Here is a 15,644-nt window from a genome sequence, read left to right as displayed (position 1 = left end):
TCCCCTTTCCATTTATAGCCCCAAATACCAGCCAGAGTTTAGATACTTGAAATTAGCAATTGAAACATTAGTAATAGTTGGTAGTTCTTCTATGAGTCATAAAAAACATATTTCAGATGTTTAAATCAGCCTTCCTCTGTGATAAATTGTACATAAGGGAGCCATTCTTGCTTGAATTTAATTAAAGTCCTATCGTGGATATGTGTGTACTGTCAATTTTGTCATTTAAGGATATTATCTAAGCAAGTTTCTGGGTGCCTGGGAGCCTCGGGCCTGACAACACAGAAAGCCTTGAGGGCTTTTTGCAATATCAAAAGAGATGGAATTGAAATAATTTGGAGTAGGAATAACATTTCATAAGGCAGGTACCACGGCAGAGAAGGAACATCTCCTGGATCATAATTGTGCCTCAAATCTCTGTTGCTAAGTGAGGCATTTGCTAAGTGAATGTTGCCCAATTTATGACCCTTCTTGCCACAGTTGTTAAGTGAATCACTGCAGTAAGGTTCCCCTTGCACCTATGTGCTAGTTGTTCCCGCCTCTAGGGGGCGGTGCTCATCTCTGTTTCAAAGTTGAAGAGCCAGCATTGTCCGAAGACATCTCTGTGGTTATGTGGCTGGCATGACTAAACACCAAAGGCAGAAGGAACGCTGTTACCTTTCTACCAAAGGTGGTACCTATTTGTCTAGGTGTATTTTTACATGTTTTTGAACTGATAGGTTGGAAGAAGCTGGAACAAGTAATGGGAGCTCACTCCGTTACGTGGAACTAGGGATTCAAACCGCTGAACTGCCAACCTTCTGGTCAACAAGCTCAGCATCTTAGCCACTGAGCTACTGCATCCCTTATACTGCAGCTATTAAGTTAGTAAGAGTTGTTACATGAATCTGACTTTCCCATTTTCTTTGCTTGTGAGAAGATGTGATCACATGACCTGGGCCCCTGCAACCCTCATACACATGAGTCAGTTGCCACGCATCTGAATTTTGATCATGTGACCACGGGGAAGCTGCAATGGTCGTAAGTGTGAAAAACAGTGTTAAGTCACTTTTGTCCAGTGTTGTTGTAACTCTGAACGGTCACTAACCAACCATTGTAAGTCAAGTGCCCCATGTAACAGAACCCTTGAAAAATCAACTCCAGACGTGGAAATTGTCACACCCCTTCACACCCGCCTTTTCTCAGCCTTCACAGTTATAGTTGCAAGTGGATATTTAAAAGAAACTTTTATAGCGAAATTTGCTCAGCACAGCTAGCAGGCTGTCAAAGTAAATTTAGGTGTGATGCAAACCTGCATGAATTAGTATTTACAGCACTAACAAACAAAGAGATGACTGTTTGGTTGAACAAAGGAGTCTGCTGCATCATCACATCCCAAGGGTATTAAGGACAAACATGGAATAATTGCATCTCAGGAGATGAAGTGTAGCTAGTTGTTCTCTGGAGGAAATGTTTGTTTTGATGTTATGGTGAGAGATGTTGAGCTGGGAAATGCTCAAAGATAAGAACCTTAGTAAATAAAACACACTGATATCGAAATGCAAAGCACAGGTAGAGATCAGACTAAACCTTAAGAGGCTGCCTATTAAAGGATCCAATGCATAGGAGCTGGTGTATTTCTTTAGAAAATACCAAACACGGCTTGAAAACAATGTGCTGTTTCCACTGAAACTGCAATAAGTGTGTATTTTATTTTCACATGCACTGCATATCACCCTTCCAAAATGAAGTAACGGTTAAATAATGCATACTTGGAGGTAAATCAGCAGGTTTCCAATTTCTCAGAAGCCATGGACTCGAATTTCAATCAAAAGTAATAAATATTGTCCTTTGATGTATTTGAGTAGGAGTAGCTCAAGGGGAAAAATTAACATGGAAATAAAGCATGGGATTCTCAATATATGTTTCTGGTCTGAGTGTTTATGCCTCTGCATAGTGCTTAACAGATGAACATGAGACAATTTAAAAACCTCATGTCTTTGAGAAAAAAAAGGGCACTTTTCCTTCTCTTGTTTTAAAAATGGAAACTAAGAAAATGACTATTCAAGGAAAGAGGTAATTTAATCCCACCTTCACTTCTGTATGAGGGGAAATTCATGAAAGATAGTTTATTTCCAGCTTCAATTATTTTTATTACAATGAAGCAACATATTCGATGCATGAAAAGTATGCTGACTGGGTAACTCTAATCACTCTATGGAGTAATTTGTCAAAATATCTTAAAAATAAATACATCTAAACATTCAAAAAAACTTTGGGGTATGACATATTCAGATTTTTATGAGTGTGTTATAGCTCCTTGTACAAACAGGCCTAGAATCACATTGTATGGACATAAATTGATATATTTATGTCCCTTCAAGCAATTAATTTAAAATGTTTTTTATCTGATAATAGGGTAAGGGTGCTTTTATTTTTTTTATTTTACAAATGTTTTAAGAGACAGCAAGACTTTAGACAAGGGAGATAGGAGTGAAGTGAATATGTCCCAATATCTATCTGTCTGTCTGTCTGTCTGTCTCTATCCATCCATCCATCCATCCGTCCATCCATCCATCCATCCATAAATAACATGATTTGATTGATTGATGGAAGACATGAGGATGAATGGCTCTTAGCCTTGATGGTAGTATGACTATCTCTCAAGGCCATCCATCGGAAAGGTACTGAACCTCCTTGTGCTGGCTACTGTGAGAACCACCTATTGGACTAGGTAGTTGAGTGGTATGATTCAACACAGCACCACTGATAGCAATAGCACTTAGACTTATATACCATTTTACAGTGCTTTATAGCCCTCTCTAGTTAAGGGACAATTACATCTGTAATGTGACAAAATGTGAATCTTAAAACTAAGGAAATACTAGGGGAATACTTTCCCTGCTAGTGTTTCTTAAAGAGTAGAATTTATTTTCAGTTGAAGTTCTATTCGATCCCATTTTATTACTGTTGCTATGTTTCTTATTATCAGTCTGTGATAGACAGTAAAAATGGGATATAAAAATATCTAGGGTACTAAATGGGAAGAAAATACTTGTACAGTTCTATAAATGATCACTTCCAACATTATAGATAGCTGTTGATGGTTACTTAAAACTACTAGTTGCAGTTTCTCAACATTAATTACTTTCAAGGGACTCCTAACATCTCACTGAGTTTGCCAAGAATATTTTCTTCTCAAGTTCCTGTCTCCAGAGTTTCTATGACTGCCTCTATTTAAACAGCAGAATAAAAAAGGGATGAAGGTTAGCATAAGAGAATTTTAGACTTCTAGACCCTGTGCAAACCACCAATGGATTCCTAGGATTAATTTAATTAAAAGATTTATTTCTACTGAAACAATGAGGTGGATTTCTTTTTGGATGAACACACTATTCTTCTTTCTATTCTTGCCTGAAGGCAGGTTCAGAGATATTGTAATTCTCCTTTGCCAACAGCAGGTTCTTCTGTTTGCCTTATGCTAATTATTTGTAAGAAGTGTGAAGAGCAAAATGGGATTCAAACTGTATGTGGGCTAGCAGCAGATGTAGGTATTCAGCAGTTTCTGACCAGAACCGGTTGCGGAAATTTTGAGTAGTTTGGAGAACCTGACTGGCCCCACCCCCATCTATTCTCTGCCTCCCAAGTCCCAGCTGATCGGGAGGGAATGGGGATTTTGCACTAACCTTCCCCTGCCATGCCCACCAAGCCACACCATGCCCACCAAGCCATGCCCACAGAACCGGTAGTAAAAAAAATTGAATCCCACCACTGGCTAGCAGGCACACCTGTCAGGAACGCCTCAAGACTCCTTGTTTTTTTCTAGGCTTATTTCTTTTCCCGATTCCTCACAGGGTGCAATGTGAGTGCCCATGCATGTTCAAAATGATATTTTGCCCTTGAATCTGGATCTCAACCCAACCCTTATCATTTAGGAAGCTCCATATTCCTTGTTACTTGCTAATTAGTCCCACACAAAGGATATTTGCATCATCATTAACACCTAGAGGAAAAGCAACAGAAACAAATTTGAAGTAAGATCAGAAAAAGGAAGGTAAACTCAGAAGAAAGTGGAACATAAAACAGCAATGATTTTAATTTTTGAACTCTGTCAATTACATATATAGGAGTCATATATAAATTGCAAATACATTTGTAACATTTTGTATTTACATAATGTTACATTTCTTTTCCCCATCTTTGCCTTGGTTTTCTGTAACTGTTATGTTTGATTCACCAGAGAGCAGGTTTCATTCTCACACATTTCTGACCAAATAGCCCACTGACTTTTTCCTGTAACTTTGATGTGACTTACATCTATTCATTTAGGTCAGATAATAGAGTAAGCTGTCCCAGTGGATCACATTCATTCAGAATGTAATAAGTTCTTTCTCTCAATCTATCTCTGTCATTCATTATTGTGTTCACTAGAGTGTATATAAAACTATTGCCCTCCATGGGCATCTAGAGGCAACTAACAAAATGTATGTTGCAACATGATGCAAAACTTAATGTTTGTGTGTGTGTCTGTGAGGGGGGGGGAGAGACAGAGAAACAGACAAAGACAGAGAAACACATGGAGACTGTGACAGTCAGTCAGAGAGATTGCAAAGCCATTATAAAAGGTGGAGCTGTCATCGTTATATCACAATGACAATTTTGTCAGTGGCATCATCATGTTTAGGTAGAGACATTTATTTTACCATCTAAACAATCTCTACCTTCAAACATATCCACAACAATCTAGATGACACCAACTCTCATATTTTCTAACATATTGTACAGAGGTGGTATTCTGCCGGTTCGCCCCGCCTCAGGCGAACTGGTAATGATGGCAGTGGGAGGCTCCGCCCACCTGCCCAGATGTCATCACAGACGCTCTGTGCATGCACAGAAGCACCACACGCAAGTTCCTGGTTCCAAACCGGTCATGAAGATTAGAGCCTTTCATGCCTGATACTGTATATTTTAGCATTTTCACTCATAATTGTACCTCTTCACTTTCATGCATATATTCATCAATTCTAACCCACTGGTCAGATCATCTTCATTAAGATATAATATATCCCTCCTTTTTCTTTCAGAATGTTTTGCCTAATGCAGGGGTGAAATCCACTTACCTTGCTACCAGTTTGGTAGCAATGTGAGTGTGCACACAGAACCTTCTGCGCATACACAGAGTGTCAAAATGACATCAAGGCAGGTGGGCAGAGACTGCTGCTGAGTGTGCCTGGCAAGCAAGTAAGCAAACAGCAAGGTAAGCGAACAGCGAGGGGGGTGGAAATCCACTGTGCTATGCGATTTAGATTAGCTAGGAAGCAGGAAATCCTGCTTTCCAGCTAATATAAATTGTGTGGTGCAGCTGATTGTTGGAAAAATTGCTTCGCCTGCACCGGGAGCATTTTTTAAACTACCTGTTCAGGAAAACAGCTGGCATCTTTGCTATAGGTTCAGGTGAACTGGTCAGAAACAGGAGCATTTCACCCCTGGTATCAAGTGCAACTGAAGCGTACTTTTACCCAAAATATGTTTATGTGATTCTATGAAAGCTAAAATAGCTACTCTAGTGGTAATTTTCAAGCAACTAACCAACTAGCAGATACATGCACTGTTCTGCCACACACATTTTTTTTTTTCCTGAACAGATATGTGAAAACAGTATTTTTTAATTAAACAAATTTATATAGCTGCCCAATTCACACACTGGAGACCTCAGACAACTTACAACATTAAAACCCACAACATAGAAAACCATAACCACCAACTCCTCTCACTCCCAGATGGAGTAGCAACACAGTCAAGTCAATCTTATGATCAACTCTATCTCTATTCAGAGTCCCTAGGCCTGCTGACAAAACTACATATACAGGGTCTTTTGGAAAAGCAATAAGCTACAAGGTGGGAACAGTGGTGGGAACTACTGGTTCAGACTGGTTCGGCCAATCTGGTAGTAGCTTGGTGGCCTGGATCGCTGGAACTGGCAGAAACCTAGGCCTGCCACAAACCTGAACCGGTTTTCCTGGTGGCGCAATAAGCACCACCACCTTGTTTTTTGCTTCTGCGCATGCACAGAGCAATGTTATGCATACACATGCATGCACAGCACACATCAAGCACACGCACACACAGCACATCCCTGAGCGAACCAGCAGTAGTCTCTGCTGGAACCCACCCCTGGTGGGGGCCATAGTGAAGGAGCCATCAAGAGAACGCTCTTTTTTGTGGTCAACCAGTTGTATATCCCTAATAGATGGAATATACTCTTCTTTCCTATCTTGGTGGGCCAGGTAGATGTAATAGGGATAGGTGGTCCTTCAAATAGCCTGGCTCTAAACCATATAGGGTTTAAAGGTGATAACAAGCATCTTGAATTGTACACAGAAGCAAATTGGTAGTGCAGCTTCTGCATAACAGTTAACACATCCACAAATCTACATGCACACTAAGTTGTGTAGACCACTGTATTGTGAACCAACCGAAGGTTTAGAAGCACCCTTTTGTATTACATACTGGTTTAGTCTGGGGCAGTTCAATGCCATCCACTATCAAAGATGGTAATTCTCCAATAGATTTAATTGACTATTGTCTTTTACAATATTTTACATAAACATGTCCTCTCTCACCATTACACTTTGAAATTGAAATGTGACACTCATCAATGACAAAAGTTATTACATGAGTCCTTACAATCAGAAAAACAGATTTTACACAAATATACCTTTTTATTAATTACCACAGTGGTGGTGTTTTTCAATCCATTCAGTGTACACAATTAACCTTCTGGAATAAACTATACAACATCCACTTTTAAATCAAAATGAATCAAGCTTACTCGTTGGCTTGACTAAATACATAAATATTTATTTGTCACTTTAAAAACAGAGTGAAAAGTTATATTAGCAAATAAAGAAAGTGAGAAATCTAGGAAGTGACATTTCCTCCGATGAAGGAAAAAATGGAGGACTTTGCTCAATAAAGTAGAACTATTTTAGATCTATTAGCTACCACACAAACTATGAAATATGGAGCAGTGTTTCTTAACCTCAGTGAGTTTGAGATCTGTGGATTTCAATTCCCAGAATTCCCCAGCAGGATGGTTGTCTGAGGAATTCTGGAAGTTTAAGTCCACACATCTTAAATTTGCTGAAGTTAAGAAACGTGCTGCAGACTGTTACAGAGGATCTTTTCTGTCTAATACTGAAAAAAACTACTAAACTTTTATTTATTGATACTAGGTCATCTTCAAATAGAGATAAGCCAAGAAATTCAATGGATTTCTTCCTGACTTTGATAAAAACTTGGGGCAGATAGTATTAGATAATAAAACATCTTTATTATGTTTTGTTTTTAAGTGCAAAATATAACTATTATGATATGTATAATTAATACAAGTTTTATATGTAAAGAAAAATACCTATTCCGGCATGAGCATAAAATAAATTATACAAATACATTATACTTGTTAAATAAAATTAGCCATGTTATATGCTTAGATCATAATCAGATGAAGGCTGATTTAAATAATAGAATTCATAATATATTAGTTTTAGTCAGGTTAAATAACTCTTTTAATTTTTACAATTATTTTCACTTATTGTATAATAACTTTCAAGATTTAGAAAAAAGGGGCAATAGGAGAATTAGAGTCAAGTTGGAATGACACATCTTGAGTGAATTATAAAAAAAGTAGGATGAGTTTTTGATAATTTAAATATTATTTTAACTACTAATGTGAGTTCAAGCTTAGCAAATTAAAACAGGAAGAATTAATTGGATATGCAAATGAGATTATTCAATATATAAATCTAATTACATCCCAATTTGCTTTAACAGCATGAGAAAAAGAATAAATTGCCTTTTGTAAATTGATGGTCTTAAATAACTACCTGTAGCACAATGAAATAATATGTTGAAGTTATATTTTCAATGCAGTCATTCTGATAATAGTAGTAATATGTACTTTTCAAAAATATGTCAAAGGCTGTTCTAAATAAGGAGCCAGCTTCCAATACTCATCTACAATACTCCATTATTAGATCAAGTATGGACTACGTGTAATCACAAAGATTTTATTTTTGCAGGAACACAACTGCAGTAAATTCTAATTCAACACAGAACACTGCATGCTGTATTTTACTGGACTTTAAATTGACAAAATATTTTGATTTATAAGACCCTATATTGAGCTTCAGGCATTTGATACATATGAATATGCACAGAAAAAACATTTTATGTAAAGATACAGGGCTTCTCATATCTAAAATGCTTCCTAAATTTCATGTTCTCCTATTACCTATCATTGTCTCATCTGAAAACTATGGCAGCAGAATGATGTAACTGCATAGAGTTGGGTGTGTATGTGTGTGTGTATGTGTGTGTTTGTTTTTGTTTTGGTCCCTTCAAGTCATTGTTGATTACTGACAGCTGCTGGGAGTAGTCCCTAAAGTTTTCTTTGTAAATTTTCAGAAATGGTTGCTATTGCCTCTTTCTTAGAACTGAGAGACACTGACTTGCCCAAAATCACTCAACTAGCTTTGTGATTAATGCAGGTTTACAACTCGGACTGCCCTGTTTTCTAACCTAACCTCTACACCAAATCTTTATATGTCTGACATTAGCAAATTTGTAACTCCTTACAGCTTATTTATTCATCCACTACTGGAGTCATATACTGAAAAACATATTTAATCAGGAATATGATAACTAATGTTAACTAATGAGCTGCGGTGGCACAGTGGTTAGAGTGCAGTACTGCAGGCTACTTCTGCTGACTGCCGGCTGACTGCAGTTTGGCATTTCAATTCTCACCGGCTCAAGGCTGACTTTCATTCTTCCAAGGTCGGTAAAATGAGGACCCAAAATTGTTGGGGGCAATATGCTGACTCTGTAACCCGCTTAGAGAGGGTTGTAAAGCATGTGAAACGATATATATGTTAAGTGCTATTGCTAATACCAGTTTTGCTTCATTTTAATATAATTTTGGTTTATAACCTGGCAGTCCAATCAAACTGTAATAAATAAGGTAGGTACAGGTTTGCCTTCTTAATTTCAGTAATGCATGTGAATCACATAAAGCTATTCAGAGGCATTCTGGGCCTTGGTAATTTCAGAACCCTCCCTCTTTCCCACATAATGCCTGCAAGCCTTCTCAGCCACAAAAGATGCTGCTACTCAAGAAAAGAATTTATGGTCTATAAAATCAGAGCAGATTGATTAAGCAAAGAAAAACAAATCCAAACACATTCAGTTCAGTTTGGTAACAACACCTATTTTCCAATCATTTGCTTGGAGTTGAAAGCAGAAAACTCAATAGTGAGTGGAGAGAGAATGAAAAGGTAGCTGAGCTGTTGAAGAATGAATGGAAGCTTTTGAAAGAACTTAACAGCAATATACTTCTACCAGAAAAACGGAGAATATTTTCACTTCCTATAGTTCCTGAATGATTTCAAAGTACAATAATTATACTTGAAAATTGCAATAACTACAGCACATTTTCTCCCACCTATTGACTAAGGGAGAGACACTGAAATTTTAGAATTTAGAGAAATCCTCACTCAGTAAAATACTGCCTGCCCAACTTAAAAAGCTGGAAGAAAAAAACAACTAGAGACCTGATTTTTTGGAGAATTTTTTCTTTTCAAAAAGAAACAAATGGATGAGGATCTTGAATGTGCTTTTCAAGTAAGAAACCCTGCCTCTTTAATTGCAACCTAGATGTACAATGTTGTGGTCCACTCTGATGTTCTACTAAACATAAGGTCAACTTTATTCATTTATTTATTTTTACCTAGTTATATGCTGGCTACTTGCCCCTATTCCAGGGCAGTTTGCAATTATATAATTCAAACATATTAAACAAATAAGTTCAATACAATATATCACAGGGTGGGTTGCTAATCCCGTTCCAACTGGTTCGGTTGGAACGGGGGTGGCGGCATCCTCGTGCACGCGCGCAGTTCACGCATGCGTCTTAGCGCCTGCGCAATGCTCCAGCTGCTCATGGAGAATCGCGCAGGCGCTGTATGTGCCATCCAGCTGCTCGTGGAGAATCGCGCAGGCGCTGTATGTGCCATGCACCTGCGTGGAAGCGCAGAAGCCTTCAAAAACCAGTAAGAAGTTACTTATTTCCGGGTTCGCCGACCAACCGGTTCGCGGGGACCGCCGCGAACCGGTTGAAACCCACCCCTGATATATCATAACAAAATTGTAACTATCATCATAGTGAACATGGCAGCCTAGTTACAAAAAACACAGAAAACATTAACAATCAACAACTAACCTCCAAACATTTGTTCAAGAAACCATAAATCCCTGCAAATAGTTTGCTAGGCATACCTCTTCCAAAATATATGTCCCCTTGTGGCCCCAATTGCCTTTTGATTCATGTCTCTGTGTCTTGCAAGGGCTGGGCAAACACTTCCCAGAGCAGGCAGGTGCTAAGAGTCAAGCCAAGCCATATACACTGGACTCAGAAAAATAATGTTAACCAATGCAAGATGTGGAGACGATATATTACACTGAAGAAACAGTGTTGTGTATCAGCAACTTTTTTTATATTTGAACCCTGGTGGAACAGTGGCTAGAATGTAGAATTGCAGGCAAACTCTGCCCACAGCCTAGAGTTTGATCCTTGGTAAAATGATGACCCAGATTGTTGGAGGCAATATGCTGACTCTGTAAACTGCCCAGAGAATGCTGTAAAGACACTATGCAATCGTATATGTATGTAGTACACGATCATTTGATGTTTTCAGGTTGTTTACAAAGGCAGGTCCATATAGATTGTATTATAGTAATATAATTGCATGGTGGAAAGGGTGGGATTTACTGTCATCAGAGTTATATGATTCCACTTAGGGCCACAACTGGCATATGTCTCTCTGCTGGGCAGTGCCATTCCAGCCACAGATTCTACCTAATGTTCCAGCAAATGCTATGATATAAAAGGACAGGAATATTTCAGAGAATGATCCCATCCAGCTAATCTGTGGGGCCTCTGAGCCAAAGATGTCTTCTTGGCATTGGCTTCTTCACTGTCCATATTAGAAACAGTTAAACCAAAGAATCCACAAGCTTTAATCATATTTATGAAGGCAAAAATAGGAACACAAAAAAAAAAAATACAATGAATGTTTTTACTTTAAGACAATTTTAAGGTGACAAATTAGACCTATGTGGGTCGTTAAACACAACATCACATGACTGTGATTTGCAACTTCCTGCCAGCTTTGCCCACTGATTTTGTCAGAAGCCTGTCGGAAGATGACAAATAGTGACCACATGACCACAGGATACAGCAACCATTAGAGGAACGCATAAAAGCAAGGAAGCCAAGAATTCCATGCTCACTACCTACAGAAACACAATGAATAATGTGATAGAATAGGTTCTGGCAACTGTAAATTCTGCAACACATTATTCTGTCATTTCGAACTGCACATATACTGTTAACCGCATTTTGTTCCCACAACAGAACCAGTTCCAACTGCAGCTGCAACACTGTATGCCAAATGACATGTCCTGGAATTTGATGTATATAACTGTAAAACAGTTGATACAGCAACTATATTTCTTAAAAGTGTGAATGTGACATGACGGCGCTGTGATCACACAGCTGACTTTTAAATAACAGCCATAACTACAGAGTACTGACACAGGTGCAGGAGTTAAATCCCCAAGCCATGGGTTGTTGTGTTTTTTTGTTGTTTTTTTTTGGGTGGTGGTGGTACAATCCTACTCTGAAATCTGCAGTCAATTATTCTGTTTTGATGCTGGTGGAAGCTGCTGTTTTCATATAACATTTACCTTTTTCCCCCTCTTCATATTTTCTTTAAGGACAATTTCCAATGCAAAAGCTGGAAGCTTCTAATTTTCACCGAAACCACAAAGTGCTCAATTTGAAGATTATCTTGCATTAGGTTGGGGAAAATAGATGATGATGTAACGGCTGATGTGGTGTTACAAATACTATGTGCCTTGTCTCCGTTTCATGTTTGCCTTTCTGCAAACCTCAGTGTTTTGTTCGAATCTGATAGGGCTTCTCCCTTGTCCTCTGAGCATATTCTCATATTATTCATGGCACAACAAGGACTGGGACTACAGTTTTGCTTGCTTTCCTGAAGTGGAAATGTCTTTATCCAGTTTTACGCTCGGAGTGCTAAAAAAATGTGTTGAATCTTATGATTTCAGCCCTTTAAATGCAAATAAAAATTGGATTAAATAAATGATGGTAGAAACTACATTTGTAACCAGATTACCAAGCTCGGAGGGTAAAAGCAACAACATAACTACCGACCCGAGCTACTAATATTCAAATACGTTTAAACAACAACTCTCTGGGGAATTTTGGCCTATTTGGTAAAAATCACATTATTTTTGTACAACCATCCATCTTGAAGCAGGGTTTCCAAAGCAATAATAAATTGTCAGACCTGGAAGCCAATTTTTACTTTTGGGGCTTCCGGCCTGCCACTTTTCTATTGTGGGAAAATGGGAGGGGGGATTATACAGAGAGTGGGTGATATGTAGCCATAACAACATTCCTTCTCAGAAAGTCAAGGCTGTCTTGATCTGCAGCTGCGATGAGGAGATGGAGTGACATCTCCAAGTTCAGGTGGTGCCTAATTGGATCCTGTGATGATCATGTGTGTGTTGGGCAGGGACTTGAACTTTCTTTTGGATAGGGAAAACCCGAAAGCTTTCTGATTTGGGTTTTCCCAGATGTACCAATATGATATATCTAATAAAATGGAACTTAGAGGAACTTCAAGCCTCAGAGTCTTCTTTGGTTAGGGGTGTTACTTGGAACCCTGACATTACTCAGATGTCTCCTTGTCCACGCATCCATACCAACAGCAGCACATAGGCCCCAACAATCACACACAGACCCAGACACACAGAGATACAGACATATATACACATGCGCGTGCACACACACAATCAGCATGTTCTTCCTCTATTGTGGCACATCATCTGCCAGTAATCTAGATTCTGCAGAGGAGAGAGGATAACTTTTCACAAAATAATAATTAATGGATTCAAATTTGACATTGAAGACTAAAAAGAAGGGCATAGTAATATTGTAGCAGGACACTCTACTGCAGATCTCAAAGGGAACATTTTTTTTTGGGGGGGGAAGGTTTTTTAATACCACAACAAAGCAAGTGATTGATGAACTTATAAAGATAGAAAGGTTTTAGACTATCACAAAATGTCTTTATAAAATGCAATGGGTTTTAACATTTAATAAATTCTAATTCATAAAATGCTTAAATATGTTTGATGTCTTCTATTCCTCCCTGTTTTCTATTCCTCCCTCTCCCTTTTTTTCCTCCAGTTTAAATCATATATCAGGTTAGCAACTCCATGTACCTGGGTAAAGTGAGCTGTTGATCACAAAAGCTTCTGCCATGCATGTTTTAGTTGGAAATAATATAATCAGAAGAGATGCGGTGGCTCAGTGGCTAAGATGCTGAGCTTGTTGATCAGAAAGGAAAGCAGTTCCGTGGTTTGAATCTCTAGTGCCGCATAACAGAGTGAGCTCCTGTTACTTGTCTCAGTTTCTGCCAACTTAGCAATTCGAAAGCATGTAAAAATGCAATTAGAAAAATAGGAACCACTTTTGGTGGGAAGGTAAAAGGATTCTGTTCGCCTTCAGCATTTAGTCATACCAGCCATATAACCACAGAGATGTCTTCGGACAGCGCTGCCTCTTCAGCTCCCCCTAGAGTTGGGAATGACTAGCACATATGTGCAAGGGGTTATCTTTACCTTTATCTAATACGATCAGACTCCTCCTGATTTTTGCCTATCAGAGACTAACACAGTTTTTATCCTATAATATCCTCTATACAGGTACCATCAACTTACAACCACAATTGAGCTCAAATTTACTGTTGCTTTAGTGAAACATTTGTTAAGTAATTTTCACTCCATTTACAACTTTTTTTTGCCACATATTTGTTAAGTGCATCACTGCAGTTGTTCAATTAGTAACACAGCTGTTAAGTGAATCTTGCTTCCCCATTGACTTTGCTTGTCAGAGAGTTGCAAAAGGTGCAAAAACATGACCCTCGGATGCTGCTACCATTATAAATGTGAGTCAGTTGTCAAGCATCTGAATGTAAATTACATGACCATGGGGATGCTGCAATAGTCATAAGTGTGAAAAATGATCATAAGTAAGTCAGTGTCATTGTAACTTTGAATGGTCACTTAGTGAACTGTTATAAGTCGAGGATTACTTGCATATGGGATGTAAAACCTAAATGAATTAATTTTTTAAATAAATGGTACATGCAAGATATAAGTATTATCTTGCTTAAATAAAACTTAGAAACTTTTATTTTGCATTTCTGCCTTGCTAAGCAAAGCAGTGGGCATCTAAGTGAAATCCTGGATATTAACTTGGAGCAGAGTTTGAAAACTGCTTAAAATTCTCCTGTACTTCTAATATTTCCTTTGTTGGTGTCTGCTTCAAGCTTTCCTTACATATGCTACATCAATGAAGTCATCTTCAAACTCAAATCTCATCTTTTTATCTTCTTCTGCACTCACAATGGCTTTTTCCTTGCTGCCTTATATACTTCCTTTAATACCCTTTTCTAGAGTTACATACATAACTCTAACTCTTTCAATCTCACCAAGTTTTGTGTTTTTATTTTTATATATATATATTTTAACTACACAACTTTGAAACCAATTGTATGTGAACTCAAAGTATGATGTGTCAACCCCTATTTCACACAAGTATCACAGGGATGCTATCTAAGCATCTACGGGAATCTACTAACATAATTTAAACCTAATTTAAAACTCTTCTAAATCAGATGCTTATTTAAACATGAGCTAACAGCTCTACTAGAGAGATAACCTTCAATTCATAGGAGTGTACTAACAGCCTTGCTAAAAGGCCTCTAAAATATGTGTAGAACAATAGTTTTTGTCTTCTTTAGGCTGATTGTTGAGGTTATCCAAATCAACTAAATAAGCTTGTGTATTTTTTCTTATTAACACAAGGATGTGCAAAAACTGTTGAAGTCAGCAAACATCTATGGTATTCTATTTTATTGTTTTCTCTTGATGGGCTAAGTCCATTGTGGGTCAGTCCACAGATGGCTAAGCAATTAAGTACTCCAACTAGTACAGCATTGTCTGAAGAGAAACCTAACATAATTTTTACTTGGTCTGATTATTTTACTTGCATGGAAGAAAGATCAACACTGTAATGAATTATTAAAACACAGTGCATGCAATATTACAACTCATTCAGTGACCTACATTGCCTACCTGTGCTTTTGATCTACTGATCAATTATACTGGAGGTAACCAATTGACCTTGAATCACATTATTGGAATTGCACAAACTTTGGTTTCTTCCTTTTATTCCTATTTCCTAGGATGATTGTGCTGGATGCTACAAAGAGTCTGTTCTTCCTCACTTAACATGGCTTATTTTATACCGAATAAACTTTTCGTAAGAATTTCAGATTGCTAACAGCAAGCATCCAGACATAAAATAACTTCATGACACACACATCTAAAAATCTACAATCAAAGACCACATTTCATTCATAGTTCTGTCCAAAACCTAAGCACAGCAAGTATCTTTAGCACCAGAGCATAAAAAGTGATGTTCTATTTCTGTTAATTGGGCAGGGAGGCTA

The 15,644-nt window shown here is 38.0% G+C and overlaps 1 protein-coding gene across 4 annotated transcripts in view; it reads right to left on the bottom strand.

The window, feature by feature from the left end:
• The window catches only part of LOC106554500 (contactin-4), a 566,498-nt gene that overhangs the window by 238,682 nt on the left and 312,172 nt on the right, over window positions 1–15,644 (bottom strand). The window lies entirely within an intron of this gene.

The sequence above is a fragment of the Thamnophis sirtalis genome, unplaced genomic scaffold (assembly GCF_051295495.1).
Source record: "Thamnophis sirtalis isolate CommonGarterSnake01/CBP01778 unplaced genomic scaffold, rThaSir2_p1.2 scaffold_3, whole genome shotgun sequence".
In the NCBI taxonomy this organism is placed as follows: Eukaryota; Metazoa; Chordata; class Lepidosauria; order Squamata; family Natricidae; genus Thamnophis; species Thamnophis sirtalis.
The sequence above is the reverse complement of the archived record's forward strand: the minus strand, read 5'-3'. Positions and strand labels throughout refer to the sequence as shown.